We start from the raw sequence: 12184 nt of genomic DNA, 5'->3' as shown, positions 1-12184 counted from the left end.
ACGAGATGCTTTTTGACTACCTACAGTACACATTACATAATACTGTTATGCAACACAATCTAGGTCACAATGTTCTTCCTCCATATTGCATCCAAACCGGATAGGCAGAAGAGAGGGGAAGGGCGGAGCCCAGACTGTTCCAGAATAGAGACAATAGCATGTACATCTGAGTAACGGCAGCAATGACATCAGGTCTGAGATCTTCTGATGTCCTTTGTTTCAATCACAGCCATCTACCAAAATTTGCCAATAACCAATATGCTACATAACATATGGTATATATACAAGGGCATGCAGAGTACAGGACCAGGGCAGCTTGAGCACCCAGGCAGGGCTGGCGATCACATGGCGAGGATGCGATGACTGACCATCAATATATCTCAGGCATAACCATCTTCAATAAGGTTGACCTACTTACATGTGTAAAAAATATCTGTACTCTACCACCACCATACAGACAAAGTATGTTGAACTGAGCAACAGTGGTGCCGAAAGGGGGGGGGGGGGGGGGGGGGGGTACTAATTACCCAGGCCCAGGTTTTATGGAGGGGCCCAGTGGCGTCCCATTACCTGGCACCAACAGCTCTTCTTAACCGAGCACATGCTGCAGTGTGGCAAGGCAGGTGCTTAAAGTACTTGTATGGCCACGCCTCCCATGATTAGGCCACACCCCCTGAAAAGTACCTGGGCTCGACCAGACTCTCTACTGCTCTGGGGATAATGGGGCATAAAATAAACATCTGCTGCTTGAAAAAGTTTCTCTACAAACACCAGCCAGAGTCCTCTAAAAAAAGTTGTCTGCTGTTACCCCTGGTGCTCGTAGAGAAGAGGGGTTAAAGTGGGAGGGAACTGGGTGGAACTGAGTTCCACCACCTGTACTGGTAAGGGGAAGCTCTAACTCAGTCACAGCCCTACAAAATAGTTCAAACAGAGAAGCCAATAGGGGGTTGACCTTTTGACAGTTGACCTAATGACCCCATACCGTCTCGTTATAGTCATAACAGAATGGTGCTTTGTGTTGAATTTTTCTTTTTAAATCAGATGAAAAAAATAAAACTCATGGATTAAATGGATAAAGGCACCGACATTAACTTACCGGTGGTCTTCGCAAGGTGCCCCTCACCCAATTAGTGGGAAGCAGGAGGTGTTTTAAAGAAATGCAGTAATAAAACTTTTAGGTGAGTATTTTTGTGAATGCTTGGATATACCATTTTGTGAGATAAAGTATAAATGCTTCTGTCATTTTTCAAACACAGTCTGTAAAATATAAGGCAGACGCTGATTGGCTGGTGAATAATTTCTCACAATTTTATCTTCAAAAAGTGATAAAATGGACAGTGATAACCAGCCAGACAATCAGCTCCTACCTGCCATGTCAAAAACTGTGTTTGAAAAATGTCAGACAGGAGCTGATTGGTTGGTTGTTTATCACTCTCCATTTTTTCACTTTTGAAGCTTAGTGCATCTGGCCCTCTGAGCTTTAATACAGAGCCCCCCCCCCCCCCCCCCTCCTGCCGCTTCTATTTATTATAATTTGCAGCTGGCACCCAGGTTTCAAATAGCCCCACCCCTCAGGTCTTGCATAGCTCCACCCCCATTTGTCCCAAGTAGCTCCGCCCCTGCAGAGTCCCCTGCAGCAGGATGCAGAGCAGGGAGAGTGCCTGTGCTGCATGGCGCTTACCCCACTCTGCAGACTAGGTGTGTGCCAGGGGTGTGCCCACAGTGCAGATGTGCTGTGGGTAAGGCACCACTGGCACACACCAAGTTACGGCCCATAGGTCCAGGGTGCCCACACCGCATACCCTGCACCCATATAATTGTTATTGTACACTGTAGAATGAAACCATGGCTGCCATTTTGCTGGTGATTTACACAGTATAGATATTGTGAAGGCACCATGTTCCCGGAGACCTGCATGTGGGCAATAGATTCTGGCATAAATGTGGAGTTTACAAGGCTGAAAACAACTGCCAGATAAGAGGGGGCCCTAACGGAGCCTACACAGGGGTCCTCTCCTCTCTTATTCAGTACCTTGAATGCTTATATTTAGGTGTTCTGTCCCTTATGTGTTATATTCTGCTATTCCTTGGTCACACAGCTGTTTTCCATTTTCTCCAAGCATCCGGAGCCCGGAGAAGGGTCAGTGGTTGTCTGTGCAATCATTGGTAGCGGCTGCTCTGACATCATCAGAATGTGCCCCCAGAAATTCCGGAGGTGCCCATTACAGCCCTAAGCGCTCTCCTCACACTGACAGGGTGCAGGATATAAGGTAAGCTCCTGTTTTATATGATCTGACATAGGACACCCAGCAGCCTAGAAACATGGGAGTCTTTCTTGTAATATAAGATTTGCTTTACAAAACCCTAGCATAATGTGCTGGTTATATTTCTGCAGAGACAGTCTGCGTAGTGTCTACACAAACACACACACACACACACATATATATATATCACACACATATATGACACACATATATCACACTTAGGGGCAGATTTATTAAGCTCACCAGCCAATCAGCTCCTAACTGTGAAGTCGCAGGCTTGGTTTGAAAACTGTGTGATAAAGTGGAAAGTGATAAAGTGATAAAGAAGCAGCCAATCAGCTCCTACCTGTCATTTTCCAAATTTAGCAGGTATCATGACAGGGAGGAACTGATTGGTTGGCTGTTTATCGCTCTCCAATTTATTACTTCTTGAAGCATAGTGCATCTGACCCTTAACCTTTGGTTGGAATGCGGTAGATAAATCCAGGGCTGGAGCGCCCCAGGCGGGGTGGGGGGGCACTCCAGCGCCCCGGCGCTTACCTGCTCCAGGGGGGGGGGTGATCTACGCTGGGGGGATGCGGCCGGAGATGCGGCCGTAGCGTCGCGCTCCACGGGGGGGGAGCTCCGGCCAGGCTCCGGGGGGGGGGGGGGTAGAATTACTCACCATGCTCCCAGGTGCTTTCCTCCTGGCTCCTGCTCTCCTCGGCGCCACAGGACACTTCCTGTTCCTGCTGCTGCTCCTCCTGCTTCCTGCAGCTCACTACCGCCCTCCAGTGGCCGGCGCCCTAGCCAAATGGCTTAAGCTGCCTAGTGGTGGCGCCGGCCCTGGATAAATCGCATCATTAGCCATTGCATTATGCAGAGATTTGCGGGTCATCACAGTCAGTAGTACTTTTTGGGACTGTTCTTTGAGGTTCCTAATCCCTCTAGGCCAGTGATTTTCAACCGTTTTACCTTGCGGCACACTAAATAAGATTTAAAAAAGATCCCCACAGTACAAAACACATTGGCCCCCACCAGAAAAAAAAAAAAAAAAACTATTGACCCCCATATAAAAACAATCACGCTGGTCCCCACGGGTATCCAAAATAGAATACCTTGGCCCTTTACCCGAAAAGAAGAGACTGGCAAATAACAGTTGAACTGGTGGTGCCTATAAACTTGTTTGGGCATCTCTATATCTGGGGGCACACTTGAGAACAGCTCAAGGCACACTAGTGTAACCCGGCACAGTGGTTGAAAAACACTGATCTAGGCTGCAGGCCTCCCAACTTTTGTTGAAAGGAAGTCAGGACCCCCACATGCTATAGGCGTGCACACCCCATAAAGGGAGCATGGCCTTAAGTGGGAGGGTCTTGTCACCTATCAGGAGAGGTGTGGCCTTTTGGCATGAGCCCCTAAGCAGCAGCCCAATTCTGCCCCTGGGTGCTGTAAGTAAATTTTACAATGTGCCCGCGCTATAATACTGTAGTTAATCTCCTATTAACATGACGTAACATGACATTAGCGTGACAAATGTGATAGAATTATCCATTGTTTCATTACGCAGTTGATGGCGCAATCAAATAGGTCACAATTTGCATTGCAAATTATTTCACACGCTCATAAAGTCCCTGGCTATTTATACTGGGTCTAATTACAGGAGCGGTAAAAATAGATCCTTGTGAAATCTGCAATAAAGTTGTGTAACATAGAAACAGTATTACCATTTATTTGCAACATTTGTGTTTGTTGTTGATGTGCAAGGCCTTCCAGGACACTATCCTCATCATCCTCACATAGGTGGGTATTCAATCTTGGGCCAAGGCTGTCGAGCTGGTCTGACCCTGTCCCGTTCTCGGTTGCCCGTCTGCTTGTGAAGTCAGGCTTGTTCTGCCGAGATTCCCTGTTCAATGCTGTTGGGGAAGACAGCACTGAATAGGGCCCTGCAGCCATCTCCCCCCGTAGAGAGATAGCTGCAGGAGATTAAATACCCCCCTAAATCTTCTGTGCCACTGAATCTCAGGTGCACATGACCAGGGCTATTTTTGTGCAAGCTCCAGCAGGAACTGAGGCCCTTATTCTAGTTCACTCTTTCTGACAAAATATTTCTTAGATGGACAAAACCATGTGCACTGCAGGTGAGGCAGGTGTAAAACCCCACCCAAATCTAATTATCTCTGCACAAGTAACATCTGCCCCACCTGCAGTGCACATGGTTTTGTCCATCTAAGAAATATTTTGTCCTGCTGGAGCCTGCACAAAAATAGCCCTGCACATGACATTACATCTGCCCCATAAAACTCAGGGGGTATTAAGATCTGATCACTGGGTTGCTAAATTGCAGAGCCTTGTGATCAGATAGCTGCCGCCCAGTCAAGTGAAATCCCACTTGTCGAATTTGCACCAAACCGCACTTTACCACACTTTTGAAAATCACATTTTTTTGTAAAGAAATCGACTATTTAATGAAATGCGAATTTGCGACAAAAAAATGTGATACGGTTCGATATGGTGTGATTTCCTGACCCAGAAAAGTGCGATTTTGTGACCAACCAGCAAGCAGAGTAGGTGCAGGAAGGCAGCAGTGGCAGAGCTGGCAGAGGGAGAGGCAGCAGAGGGGCCACTCTCAGGTACTGGAGGGAGAGGCAGCAGTGTCCCTCACACATCTAGCAGTGTGGCAGCCAGCGCTGTGAGAGGCAGCAAGCTGCCAGCGCAGCCTGTGGCAGGGAGGAGACAGGTGGAGTAAGATTCCAAGCTGGATGAGCCTCTTGCAGGCTGAAGTAATGCCCCCACTGAGGAGCAGCTGACTGCCACCCAGTCCCAGGAGGTCCTGCAGGAGGAGTTTGTGGATGAGATGGACTAGCCTGAGGTGGAGGGAGAAGCTGGTGAGGAAGAGGAGGAGGGTGAAGCAGCACAGGAGGAGGCTGAGGTGCCCACAGAGGTGGAAGCTACAGAGAAGGATACGGGCCACACTCCCAGTGGCCGAAAGGTGCGCTTCTGCTTTGAGGAGAAATGTGGCCCTCGTCAATGCCATGTTTCAACTTTTTGAGCGGCTATTGGGGTACCACCACCACCATACTAGCGTCCAGCGAAGAAGGCAATGTGGCTGACCATAATCGCAGCAGTCAACTCCGTGTGCATAAGCGTAGAGTGGGCAGCGTAAAAAAATGCTACAATGACATTAAGCGCCAATTAAAAACAAAACTGGCCACCAAGCCGAAGGAGGCAAGCTGCACAGGAGGAGGGCCAAGGGTGCATGTGCAGTCCGACGAGACCAAGCTCCGCCCCTTCATACCCCCCCAAGGTTCTACCTGGAATTCATATAGTGGACACCGATCGGCCCCCAACTCCACCGCGACCTGGTAAGTGTAACCAGATGCACCCCTACAACTTACCATTGTAATGTTTAAATGATATTATGGTGCGTTTGTATGTTTGCAGCAATGATGTGCTGTGGTGACACTGCACATCCCAGCAAGGTGGCGTTCGAAAAGTGTTCTGTCAATGGCACTATTGTTTTGTGTGCTGGGTCCTGTAGTTCCACAACTGCTGCTATTGGCCTGAAGCATTGCAGCTGATGTTACAGACCCTAAGTGGGGAGGATCTGCAATTTTGCACATGCAGTCATTTTAAAAACCCAGACATGATGGCAAGGAAGGAGTGAACTGTAAATTGTTTTTTAATGTTAAACATGCTGGTTACACAATATATCCTCCAAACAATGTTGTCCATTTAGTCACAGGCTAACCCATGTCTGGCCAACCACTTTTTAAGTATTCATATGTAATGATCCATGGTTTTTGAGAATGGTCCCCAATCAAAAAGTCTAACTTGTGCCCTCCTTTTGCTTTGCAGCACCACAGACCCACAGTGCTGGTGTACGGCAGACTTCCCGGCGCATTTATCAGGACTTCATAGCTGCCTCCCCTCCTGCATTCTGCAGGAGACTCCCTGACATAGCACCAAACTCCCTCTCTCCCTCATCAGTCTAGCAATCTCCCTCATGTCACCTAGCCCACATTACACTGTTACATCATAGTTACCTCCCCTCCTGCATTCTGCAGGAGACTCTCTGACATAGCAGCAATCTCCCTCTCTCCCTCATTAGTCTAGCAATCTCCCTCATGTCACCTAGCCCACATTACACTGTTACATCAAAAAAAAAAAATTTTCATCTTCTATTTTATTCTATTATATTCATCTTCTTTCTATCGTATTGCAACCTGTTGCTCAATTTTGACATTTAATTCATTTTTATCTATATTTTCTCCAACATTGTATTTCATTTTACTCATTCACTATTATCTTCTCTTATCTTTGCCACACATTTATTGCACTCTGGTTCCCTCTTCACGCCTGCTCACATTTGCCTCACTTCTGACCTTCTCTGTTCCCTTCAACCTCTCACTTGTTGCTGTTTCATACTTAATTGGATTACTCAATCAACCTGATTTTACCCACTTGTCTCCTCTCTGACAGTAGTTCCTTGCCTGTTACCTTCTCTCACTCTGTTTTCTACCAAATCTACTACAGACGCTGTCTGTCCTCCCAAATCCCTCTGTCTGATTTCACTAACCTACCCTCTCACCTTCGGTTCCTCATGGCTGTTAATCTCTCAACTTCACTTTCTCCAACTGCTCCTCCCCCCTCCCATCCCATACCTATCCTCACCACTCGCCCCCGCACCCCCACCCTCCCAACGACCCCCCCTCGCTTCTGCAATCCCAAAAACCTTATCCACATAAATACACAACCCACCCCCCCTCTTTCCTGTGCACTATGGAACGCCAGATCCATCTGCAACAAACTCCCTGCCATCCATGACCTATTCATCTCTAGAGCATTCCACCTCCTTGCTATCACCGAGACCTGGCTCTCCACCTCTGATTCTGTCTCTCCGGCTGCTCTCTCCCACGGTGGCCTCTCCTTCTCTCACACTCCCAGGCCGGATGGTCGCCAAGGTGGCGGTGTGGGTTTTCTCCTCTCAGCCTCATGCACCCACAGTGTCATTCACCCTGAACCCTCTCTCCTTTTCTCCTCCTTTGAGTCTCACTCTATCCGTCTATACTACCCCTACCACCTCCGTGTTGCTGCAATCTACCGCCCCCCTGGCCCTATCTCCCAATTTCTTGACAACTTCGCCGCCTGGCTCCCACACTTCCTCTCCTCTGACCTGCCATCTGTCATTCTTGGTGACTTTAACATCCCCTTGGATAACCCCGCTGATCCTGGCACCTCCAAACTCCTCTCTCTCTGCTCCTCTCTTGGCCTATCTCAGTGGACTACCTCTCCCACCCACATCCAAGGACACTCCCTCGATCTCGTCTTCTCTCGCTCTTGTTCCCTTACTGACTACACTATCTCGGCTTTTCCTCTTTCTGACCATCACCTCATCTCCTTCTCCCTCACTGCTTCCCCCTCTCCCACTCCCCCTCCCAAGCGCATTGTCTCACGGCATAACGTCAACACACTTGATCTTGCTGCCTTCTCTAACACGCTGTGTCCTCTTCTCGCCCCAATCACCACCATGTCCTGCCCGAACCTCGCCGCCTCCTTCTATAATGACACCCTATCTTCGACATTGGACTCTGCCTGCCCTCCATCCTCTATCCCCCTTCGATGCTCCAACCCCCAACCGTGGCACTCGCCTATCACCCGATTCCTTAAAAAGTGCTCTCGCACTGCTGAGCGCTTCTGGAAGAAATCACGCTCCCTCGCGGATTATCTCCATTTCAAATTCATTCTTTCCTCCTTCAGCTCTGCCCTTGCTCTGGCCAAGGAATCCTACTTTAAGTCCCTCATCCTTTCCCAATCATCCAATCCCCGCAGGCTCTTCGCCACCTTCAACTCCTTGCTCTCCCCCCCTCCTCCAGCTCTTCCGTCCTCCATCGTAGCCGCTGATTTTGCTACCTACTTTTCAACCAAAATCTCCTCTCTCAGGACTGCCATCACTGCTGCCATGACCCCACCCTCTCCCTCCTCCCCTCCTACATCCCCACTCCCCTCCTTCCAACCCCTGTCCTCATTTTACCCCACCACTGCTGCTGAAGTCCACTCTATCCTTCAATCCGCTTCTCCCTCCACCTGCCCGCTTGATCCTATCCCCTCCAATATTATCCGTCGTCTCAGTCCGTCAGTCTGCTCTCACCTGGCTCACCTGTTTAATCTTTCCCTATCCTCTGGGATCTTCCCTTCCTCCTTCAAACACGCTCTTGTCTCCCCAATTCTCAAAAAAACAAATCTGGACCCCAACTCCCCATCCAACTACAGGCCCATCTCCCTCCTCCCTTTTGCCTCCAAACTCCTAGAACGTCTGACCTATAATCGTCTCCTAAACCACCTTACTGCTAACTCCATTCTCGACCCCCTCCAATCCGGGTTCCGCCCATTACATTCCACTGAAACTGCCCTGACCAAAGTCACTAACGATCTAATATCGGCTAAATCCAAAGGCCTCTTCTCTATCCTCATCCAGCTTGATCTGTCAGCTGCCTTTGACACTGTTGACCACCCTCTCCTGCTCAACACACTCCGCTCCTTTGGCATCACTGGCACGGTATTCTCCTGGTTCACCTCATACCTCTCCGATCGCTCCTTCTCCGTCTCCACTCCGAGCTCCTCCTCTCCTACTACCCCGCAGCCAGTCGGTGTTCCCCAAGGGTCTGTCCTTGGCCCTCTCCTCTTCTCTCTCTACACCACCTCTCTGGGCACTCTCATCAGCTCCTATGGTTTTCATTACCACCTTTATGCTGATGATACCCTAATCTATCTCTCTTCCCCCGATCTATCCCCATCACTCCTGTCCAAGGTCTCTGAATGCCTCACAGCCATCTCAGCCTGGATGACCCAACGCTTCCTGAAGCTAAACATGGCTAAAACTGAACTTCTAATCTTCCATCCCCCGAACATCCCCTCTTCTCCCACTATCTCCATCAGTATTGGTGAAACCGAGATCACCTCCACCGACCAAACGCGCTGCCTTGGTGTCATCATTGACTCCTCCCTCTCTTTCACCCCCCACATTCGTGCTCTCTCACAGTCTTGCCGCTTTCACCTACGCAACATCTCACGCATCAGACCATTCCTCTCCACTGACGCGACCAAAATTCTCATTCACTCTCTTGTCATCTCCCGCCTTGACTACTGCAACATCCTTCTCTCCGGGCTACCTCTCACCCGCCTCGCACCTCTCCAATCCATTCTTAACGCTGCTGCTAGGCTCATCTTCCTCTCCCGCCGCTCTACCTCCGCCTCCCCCCTCTGTCTATCTCTTCACTGGCTCCCCATTCCTTTCCGAGTTCTCTTTAAACTCCTCACCACCACCTACAAAGCTCTCTCCTCCTCCACCGCTCCTTACCTCTCTTCACTGATCTCTATCCACACTCCCTCCCGTCCTCTTCGCTCCATCGCTGACCGCCGACTGACCTCTCACCTAATCACCTCCTCCCACTCCCGTGTCCAAGACTTCTCTCGCGCTGCCCCCCTGCACTGGAACAACCTCCCGCCACCCATCAGGCTTTCTGATTCCCTTACCTCCTTCAAGCGCTCCCTCAAAACCCACTTTTTTCGACTAGCCTATCCCTCCTCCTAACCTCTTTTGATCCTCTTATCCTGCCTCCGTCCCCCTCCGTTCCTACTTATCCTATTGTTTTTCGTTCGTCCACCCACCTATTTTTAGTATGTTAACTCTTATGAGTAGGGCCCTCCTTCCTCACGTACTCACCCTACCTCTTTACCTCACCTGTGCTCCTGTCCTGTTCTTCCCTTCCTCTACTTCATCTTTAGTCTCCTTGACAATTTTGACACCTACTTCTGAACTGATGCTGATTTTAGTTCTACCAGCTATACCCCCATTTATACTGTATTTTTCAACACACCCTGTACGTTACCTCGTCATTTTTTTTTTGTTTGCTATGTACGGCGCTGCGGACACTTTGCGGCGCCCTATAAATAAACGTACTACTACTACTACTACATCATAGTTACCTCCCCTCCAGCATTCTGCAGGAGACTCTCTGACATAGCAGCAATCTCCCTCTCTCCCTCATTACTCTAGCAATCTCCCTCATGTCACCTAGCCCACATTACACTGTTACATCATAGTTACCTCCCCTCCTGCATTCTGCAGGAGACTCCCTGACATAGCAGCAATCTTCCCCTCTCCCTCATTAGTCTAGCAATCTCCCTCATGTCACCTAGCCCACATTAGACTGTTACATCCTAGTTACCTCCCCTCCTGCATTCTGCAGGAGACTCCCTGACATAGCAACAATCTCCCTCTCTACCTCATTAGTCTAGCAATCTCCCTCATGTCACCTAGCCCCCATTACACTGTTACATCATAGTTACCTCCCCTGCTGCATTCTGCAGGAGACTCCCTGACACAGCAGCAATCTCCCTCTCTCCGTCATTAGTCTAGCAATCTCCCTCATGTCACCTAGCCCACATTACACTATTACATCATAATTACCTACCATCCTGCAGGAGACTCCCTGACATAGCAGCAATCTCCCTCTCTCCCTCATTAGTCTAGCAATCTCCCTCATGTCACCTAGCCCACATTACACTGTTACATCATAGTTACCTCCCATCCTGCATTGTGCAGGAGACTCCCTGACATAGCAGCAATCTCCCTCTCTCCCTCATTAGTCTACCAATCTCCCCCATGTCACCTAGCCCACATTACTCTGTTACATCATAGTTACCTCCCCTCCTGCATTCTGCAGGAGACTCCCTGAAATAGCAGCAATCTCCCTCTCTCCCTCATTAGTCTACCAATCTCCTTCATTTCACCTAGCCCACCTTAAACTTACATTTTTTGGGGAAAAAGGAATAAGAGACAGATACAATTACATTGAATTATCAGCACCATTTCTCAGTACTTTACCAAGTATAGTAGTACTTACTCCTTTGGGGCTCATCTATATTTGGATATAAGTCATTTAAAAAAATTCCTCTCAGATGTAGCAGTACACACCCATTCTTTTAGGTGCCACATTCACAATATCATCTCACAATCTCTCCATATACGGAACTAGACTCTGGGTGGAGCATGTCACCCCCCCAATGGGGCACTTTGCAAAATTCTATCACCAACTATAATCTCCCTGAAACTAGTTTTTAAAAGTAGGCAAGTATGCAGGACTTTGAGGCTGCAGGTAATATATATTATTTTTTTAACATTTCTACGCTTTACACAGGCATGTAGCCGCTCCCCTTCAATAGGCCAGTAGGCCACCATTCCTGTACCAAGCCAAAATTTAGCAGCTACAGTACATTCAGGGCCACCGAAGGGGGCGGCTGGGTACTAATTACTTAGGCACGGATTTGCTGGAGGGGCCCGGCGGGGGCCCTGGTCTGACCCGCTCCCCCCTTCCCCCTCCATCCCTGACAGCGTGAGAGCTCATGCTGAGCCTGCTGTCAGCACAGCCGCATGATGTAGGTATGTGCTGCTGCTGCTGCTGCTGAGGGGGGAGGGGACAATAACACTCCCCCCTCGACTTTAAAGTGTGTTTTTACCCCCTAAACATTTTGGAGGCGTGGCCTAATCATGGGAGGTGGCCACACTTCCCACGATTAAGTCACACCCCCAAAATTTTACCATACCTCTCAGTTGCCCTGGCTACATTTGCCCTGCCATTTCATTAATAATACATAGTTGAGCATGACTGTGTTTATACCCACACATGCACTTAAAACCTATGAAATGGTCTCTTCTAACACAACATTACAGTTGCTGTCCTTATGGTGGGCAATGTTGGTTGCTCCAAGGCAACAGTACAATCATAGGAATGTAGGGTGGACGTTCAGTCGCACAAGACCAGAAGGCGTGAACCAGTATAACGAAATTGCTGTGTGGGTGTTTCAATGCACTCAATCTTATCCTATAGTGAATTATTCAATTAGCAGCCTCTTATTATTTCTATTTAAGGTATATGT

Source organism: Crinia signifera, chromosome 19 (genome assembly GCF_055691185.1).
Source record: "Crinia signifera chromosome 19, ASM5569118v1, whole genome shotgun sequence".
Classification (NCBI taxonomy): domain Eukaryota; kingdom Metazoa; phylum Chordata; class Amphibia; order Anura; family Myobatrachidae; genus Crinia; species Crinia signifera.
Note: the sequence above shows the minus strand (reverse complement) of the source record.